The sequence below is a fragment of the Stomoxys calcitrans genome, chromosome 5, assembly GCF_963082655.1.
Source record: "Stomoxys calcitrans chromosome 5, idStoCalc2.1, whole genome shotgun sequence".
Lineage (NCBI taxonomy): Eukaryota > Metazoa > Arthropoda > Insecta > Diptera > Muscidae > Stomoxys > Stomoxys calcitrans.
In genome coordinates this window covers 25611154-25619005 of record NC_081556.1, presented here as the reverse complement: position 1 = coordinate 25619005, position 7852 = coordinate 25611154, and the positions used below count along the sequence as shown (strand labels likewise).

General features: G+C 38.6%; 2 non-coding genes across 2 annotated transcripts; one reads left to right on the top strand and one right to left on the bottom strand.

The window, feature by feature from the left end:
• The first annotated feature begins 2856 nt into the window (after window positions 1-2856).
• On the top strand, window positions 2857-2928 carry Trnae-cuc (transfer RNA glutamic acid (anticodon CUC)). The gene has a single exon. It is a non-coding gene; the product is annotated as a tRNA-Glu (tRNA).
• Window positions 2929-7170: 4242 nt separating this feature from the next.
• Trnae-cuc (transfer RNA glutamic acid (anticodon CUC)) lies at window positions 7171-7242 on the bottom strand. The gene has a single exon. It is a non-coding gene; the product is annotated as a tRNA-Glu (tRNA).
• Between the last annotated feature and the right edge of the window lie 610 nt (window positions 7243-7852).

The window sequence follows — 7852 nt, the reverse complement described above, 5'->3', positions numbered from 1 at the left end:
AAGTGATTCTCAGCCTATCAGCATACTTGTTAGTGGATCCATCTCTCTTCCTTTAGCGTGTTACGAAACAATTGTTATTTATAATAGACTGTACCACAGTAGTAGTGTAGGGTATAACAAATAATAAATAACGCTAATGCGAGTCTATAGAGCGAGTATGTAGAGGGAGTATATGAGCCCTCCGAGTTCCGCAGGTTGCTCTCCAAGGGTTCGAACACAACCTGGACGGAGTCTAGCTCTGAGACGCTCGAGTTACTGGCTACAACACACTTCCCGTAGTTCTCATGGGTAGCCGATGTTTCGATGTACCCGGATGGTATCGATGTCGCTTGGATTAAATACAGTTTCAGATCACTGTGTGCGGTTGAGAACATGATAACGGAGGGGAAGATGTCTAGGCGGTGAATTCGTTTGAAACCCGCAAGCCAACGGGACCGGATGGCGCGCTGCCTTCTAAGTTCCAAAGGGCAGGACCGTATGCCAGACGATTACTTAAGGTGATTTTTAGGAGCTATGTTTTGATGGACTGTGTAATGAAGGTGGTAAAACCCTGTCACCTTCTACCCAAAGAGACTCATTGTTACGTATTAAGAACTGTGTCGACCCTCACTGATATGCAGCTATCAGCATGCTTACACCAAGGATGGGTTGGTTAGAGTGCCCTTCATGATGAGGTCCGCTATATCGGGATCTTGAGTGTAAGCGACTTCACTTTGACTTCTTCTAGGTCAAAGAGGACGCTTTTAATAATATGCAGAGGGAGTCCATACATGACGCTCTGGTAGACATTAGGGTCACCTTTTTGGTTAATTCGGTTGATACGATGCCAACTTATCAACGCATCACTGGCGAAGGGCCCGAACAGGAAGTATGTAGCCAGTGATACTGAGCCACTTCGTTTTAACCCCTCTTTTTTGTCTTCTGGTTATCAAAAGGATGCAGAGGTCTTTCTTGAAGGAGAGGGTTAAGCTGCCAACGCGAGAGACTTCGTCATCATGGTGGTTGGCCGTTTCCTTTCTATAATAACGGACTTCGTTCAGGGGTCTTTGAGTAAGTTGTATGGATAGGCAAGGTACAATGGAATTGACTAGGTGGAGAACCTGTCCTGTGTGGGAAAGACCTGCCGCTCTCTCTCTGGAGGGCAAGTATTTGGGCATGATTCTTGGCCGCAAACTGGAGACCGCACGTCAAGGAAAGGAAACGGTCAAAAGGGCACTGAATTCAGCCTTCTCCGGTGGTAACTCGATGGCAAGTAGTTGGTGGCTTATGCCGGGGACTAAAAAACACAATATTTACGGCGTTTGTTCTGCCGTTCCCCAGCCATGAATTTCCGCTGTGACATCGAGCTCCTCACAACTTTGCCTTTCGCTGGATGATCGAGAAGATACCATGGCATTGCTGGTCATATAATATTGCCCAGAGAGAGACGCTGAATGTCAATCTTTATCTTTGTTAGATGTGTGGCAACGAAAATAGTCCTAAGACTTAGGGTGTTAGGTACCTGGCGCGCCACAAGCTTTGGCAATTTCTGTGTTCTCCCAATAAATGACTTCGTGCCATGGTATATGTTGCGCTATTGATAATATAGCAGGAGAGTCCTTCCCTATTGGCTGTTTGGGTGCAATTCCCGGAGAAGGAATCTCTGGGCTGGAGGTACACCGCCCTTTCCAGAACCTTCTTTATATAGAAATGGGTCTTAATTGGATGTGGGTAACAGGGGCAAGAGACCTCATGGCAGCTTCGTTCAGGCAGAGATTTCACTGGCCTGAAAGCTCTGGAGACAATGTCAATGCGGGAGCAGCAGGCCCATCAAACTGTCACTATATACAGGGACATTCGGACTGCGCTGAAAGCTCTGGCGTCGAGCCGTGTGAGGTCTTGTATGGTTTGAAGATACCAAACCACTGGAAAGGACCAATTTCAGCAAAATCAGTTAATAAATGCGCTTTTTATGAACCGAAGAACATTAATCGGAAGGTCGGTATATATAACACCTTTATTCAAACATAAACCGATTAAGAGCACACTCAGTATGGATGTCGAGGGGTTTTAGACAACTCGCTGTGGCAAATTTCAACAAAATCAGGTAATACATATTGCTTTTATGGGCCCAAGACCACAAATCAGGAGATCGGTGTATGTGGTAGCTATATTCAAATATAGACCGCTCTAGGACATAGAGCGAATTTCAGCGAATTTGGTTAATAAATGTGACTTTTATGGGCCCAATGCTATAAATTAGAAGGTAGGTATTTATGACAGCTATATTAAAATATAGCCCGATCTATTAGATCATTTTCGGTATGGATGACAAGAGGTCTTGTACGACTCCCTGTGACATATTTAAACAACATCAGGCAAACGGTTTTTATGTGCCGAAGACCTTAAATCGGGAGATGGGTGTATATGGCAACTATATGCAGATGTAATCCGATCTGGACCATATTTGGTGAAATCAGATAGTAAATGCACCTATTATGGCCATAAAACCTTAAATCGGAAGACCGGTCTATATTGAGGCTATATCAAAATATAGTCCAATATGGTCCATCGTCGAACTTAACCTGTCGTTAGACAACAAAAGAATCTGTATAAACGGACAAACGAATGGACATGGTTAACTCGTCTTAAAAGTTTACGCGGATCAAGAATCTTCAGTTGCAGAATATGTACATAGCCACCTTTATTTTGAAGTACCTATTTGCAACACAAAATAACCCACTAATAAAAAATGTGTTCTTATCATATTTCTTGTGTATGTATGAGATGCCAATGCCTATATGATTGGTCCATCTATAAATAAATTGTCTTCAAACAATTTTATAATTCAATTTACCTAAGCATTCTTTGAAAATATCCCGTATTGTCTAGTGGTTAGGATATCCGGCTCTCACCCGGAAGGCCCGGGTTCGATTCCCGGTACGGGAAACTCAGTTTTTATTCAATCCTACTACCCCAAAAACATTTGTCCCCTGGGTTGGTTATACTTCTCCCAACTTGTGTAATGAATATGCCACACATTGGGCTTTTTCATATTTATTTTTCATTCTATAGAATCACTTGTATAATGTGTGATAATTTTTACTTTCATTTCAATATTTTATGCCATGAGGAAAACAACAACAAACAAAACAACACCTACATCATGGACGTGCTTTAACTAAATGGAAATCTAAAAGCAGAAGGCGGAAAATATGTCGACCTGGCTTTCATAGATTAAAAACATTTTGACATACTTTTCCGTTGGGAATTTTTCATTGAAAAAAAATATATATATATGTAGATATATTTATAAGGGTACTACAGCAGGGTACTGCCTCTAAATAGGTGACATGGTAATTTTTCATGCAATCCTAGGCTGACCAGTTAGTATTTTTTTTTTCTTAGTTGGTGGTGTCAATTTGCGTGCACACATGCAGTTCCAGCACTGCACTGCAAAGTCAGGCAAACTTTTTTCTACATGAACACCTTGTTAAAAAATACAAATTATGTGAAAAACTCAGCGTATAGCTGGCATGTAGGCAAGAACAAAAGTATGATTAGATTGTGTAATCATAGATGAACAATGAGCGCTAATGCAAATATTGCATTAGAGTATTGGGACAAAGTTTTTGTGTTCAAGTTTCCCATTGGTTATAAACTTTTGTTTATAAACAATGTGAAACTAAAAAAAAGATTTCGGGACGTCCTTCCATCAAAATCGGTCGTGATTTAGATATAAATCTATACATTAATCTATACAGATTTGATGCACTTCGGGAGAGGTGATCAGATGGGTCATAAAACAAGGTTGTAAAACAATAAGTTTGGCCAATATGCCAGTTTTAGCGTGTTCTACGCTCTAAAAACTATAAAGTAACCTTTTTAGAGGTTTTAGAGAAAATTTTAAGTTAGGAATTCCGTGCTACCTACGAAATCCTTAATTGTTTTCAATACCATGTCTTGTGTCTCCATCTAAATGCTCCAACGTCTCATCATCTTCCCCATATGCCCTACACATGCTGTCACTTGCCGCCCTGATTTTACATAAGTGAGCTCGTAGTCCTATGTGTCCCATTATGATACCAATAGCTATACTGACCTCCTTCTCACTTCCTTTCAGTAATAGCCTCGTCTTCTCATTTTCTCAATTTCAGCGAAATGGAGAAAATAAATGCAGCTTTAATGAACTTAAGATCCCAACTCGCCTATGTGACAGCTATAACCAAATATAATCCTATTTGGACCATTCAAGAACTTACAAAATATGGAAGAAGACCAAATTCCACACATGTAGTGGTAGTAATGGAGAAAAACTTTTTTTGATAAGCAGCTTATTGGATATGTTCCAATTTCTATATACATATTTCAAAAAATCGCTCAATTTTTGAAAACGAGTTTGCCTTGCGGCGCTTTTTGCTTTTCAAAAAAAAAAAAAATAAAAAAATTTTCAAAATCGGCCGAATTTTTAAAATTCGCGCGATTTTTGAAAGTATTTTTCGCATAATTAAATATATTTGCTTTTATAAATAAGATTGATAAATAATTTCAAAAAATCGCGAGATTTTCGCCGGCGTGAACATTAGAAAAATTTTCAGCGGTGTTAATTCACTTACTATTTATTACTGGCAACATTTGTGAGGAATCCTGCCAGGTTATAACTTCTCTACTAGGTGGTGTCGCTATATGGCACGCCGTTCGGACTCATTCAGCTTAAACTTTAATCGGACTGCACTCATTGATATGAGAGAAGTATCCTGTATTCCTCAATGGAATGTTCATCATAATTTTAGTTTAGATGCGCCATGCAAATCTCGGGAAGTAGATTCGACTTTAATGGCCCTCAGATCTTAAATCAGAAGATCAATCTATATAGTTGACACATCCCTATATAGAACGATTTGGACCATGTTCCATGTGCCACATCAAGGGACCAATACGACTCACTGTTTCACGTTTCAGCAAAATCGGATCAAAAATACGCTTTTTCTTAGCTCAAGAAGCTTAATAAAAAGATCGGTCTATATTGGTGTTATCTTGTCCGAACTAGGCCATACTCATCGCAAAGCTCAATGTGCCAAATTTCAGCGAAATCAGGTAATAAATGCAATTATTATGAACCCTGGGATCTTAATGGGGACATCAATAATTCTAATTCAACTCACTGTTTAAAATTAAATTAACACTAAAACTTTTGTGACATCAAGAAGTCTTATCGAGCGATCGGCCTATTTGGGGGCTTTAAGGAGATACAGTTCACCCACCTGACTTTTCCTGTGTAAAGTTTCAACTCAACGACATTATTTTTTAAGACTTTGTGATCTCAACAGACAGACGAACGGACATGGACTAATAGTTTTATAACTCTACGACGCCCAAGAATTTATACTTTATAGAGTTGGAAATAGATATTTCGATGCGTTATTTTTTTATCAATCCATAGAAACCATGTAACACCCTGTGCTGCAAAGTGATCATCAAAGCAGAAGCAACACCTAAAAATATGCTACATTTCTAAGAATATCTTGTCAACAATTAAAAACATATTGCGGTTGCAATACCTCGATCGTCTTCATTTTATAACAGTTATTTATATTTACTGTAAACTGGCATACATGCATTTATAAACTTGTATACCCACCACTATAGCATGGAAATACACTAATCTAGTAATTCGTTTATAACACCTCGAAATATTGACCTGTGACCCTATAAAGTATATACATTCTTGATCATCGTAACATTCCAAGACGATCTAGTCATGTCCGTCCGTCTTTTTGTGGATATCTCGATAAGGGTCGATATTAGAGCTGGCAAACTATCGATAATCACAACATTCGATATTTTCGATATTTCTAATAATCAAAAATCAAGAGCCCGATTTAGGTAGTAACAATATCAATACACAGACCAAATAAAACCAAGTCATGAAAGAAATCATTGTACAAAGTTAGCCCAATCGGAGGAAAATTGCGCACATTCAATGCTAAATCGCTTATTTTTTCAATTTTGCAACAAATTTAACTTTGCCGACAGTATCAATCGATATTCCGACAAAAAATAAAATATCGATAGTGCCAACGTTATTTTGCCAGCTCTAATAGACATCCGCTTGAAATTTTGCACAGAGACATTTTATTGTTGCTGGTAGTTTGGGAGTTTTGGATATATATCCCATATAAAGTGGTCCTTCGATTTTACTTTTAAGCCCATAGAAACCGCAATTGTTGTCCGAGTTGGCATATAATGTTCTCTTACGACTTCCAACAACAAGTATGGCCAAGTACGGTCCAAATCGATGTATAACCTCCCATATTAACCGACCTCCCGATTTAACATCTTGTCACCATGGAAACCGCAATTGTTGTCCGATTCGGCTGAAATTTGGCACAAAGTGTTTTATTCCAGCATCCATTGTTAGTATTGTCGAAATCAGGTTATAACCTGATATAGCTCCCATATAAAGCGATCACCCGATTCGTCTTCTACTGCCCCTATAAGTTTTAATTTTTGCCTGAAATTTGATACGTAAATTACACATGTTCCCTTTAACTAAGTTAATTTGTGTAAATTTTTAGCATAATCTATGGCTGTTGGTTCCCAAAATTGGCCCGGCCGATGTAAGCACGTTTTTACTTGTTGTATTTTGATACCCTTTAACGCCACTGACTTGAACAAAATATGAGAGATAAGACCAATAATAAGTATGCAGATTGACTCCGAATTCCCTTCCAATACGATTTTTCTGTCTGAAATTACGTTAATCTTCGAACCAAAGAAGCTATCCGCTTAACAATTTTTACTCATACTTCTTATTGATGTAGATCGTTAGGTATTGCAAATGGACCATATCGCTTCAGATTTTCATGTATATATATATATGAATGTATACTATCCACCGATTTGGCTGTTTGAGCCCCTGGAAATAGATTTACACCCAATATAAATCGATCCCAAATTTGTCTGATTTAGTCTTCAAACTAATCTATATATGAAATGAGTTCACTATGTGTAAATTTGAAGCTCGGCTTGGCCGAACTTGCACTTGTTTTACAAACATTTGTAGGTATTGCTGGGTACATCAAGACTTTTATGACAAATATGCAATGCTAGCACTGTGTGAGACATATAAACAGAACTCATTTACCGCAATGGTTTTTTCAAACGATTTTATAAAAAAAAAAAAAGATTTTCCCGTACCGGGAATCGAACCCGGGCCTTCCGGGTGAGAGCCGGATATCCTAACCACTAGACAATACGGGACTGTCGAATCGGTCAGTGCCAAATATGTATTTTATTATTTAACCTAAAGTCAAAAGAGGGCACACTCGCACATATTCCATAAATGATTGGCTGTTTAAAGAAGGCTAAAAAAAAAAACTCATCGACTGGTCGCACACACGAGTTCTGTGCTACAATAGCAACAACAAACAATACAACATGTCGTTTTCTTATTTACACACTGGCGGCTATTTGCTTGGCCCCTTCACTTTCTGCTGACGGTTTCGTACGGCATGAGATAGGCAAAGGTTGGGAAGAAGCGGAAGAAAATTCCCAATGTATCACGTGCTTACAAAATATTTATAAATTCATTTCAAATTTTCACTTTGTTATTTAAGTGGAAAATTACGGTCAAAATAAAATACGAATGTTCGCATACAATTACATATGAAACCATACAAAAATAGCAAACAGGAAAAAAAAAAATTAAATGGAAAATGGGGTTTCTTTGCTCGTCACAATCGAGTGGCTGAATGACGCGCCGCATCAATTTGATGTCCCATAAAAAAGGGGAAAAGGAGTAAACCGTGTATTAAGGTCGTTAACATGTTGACCAAATTCCTTCAACCATTGTGGCAGCAAATATTAACTG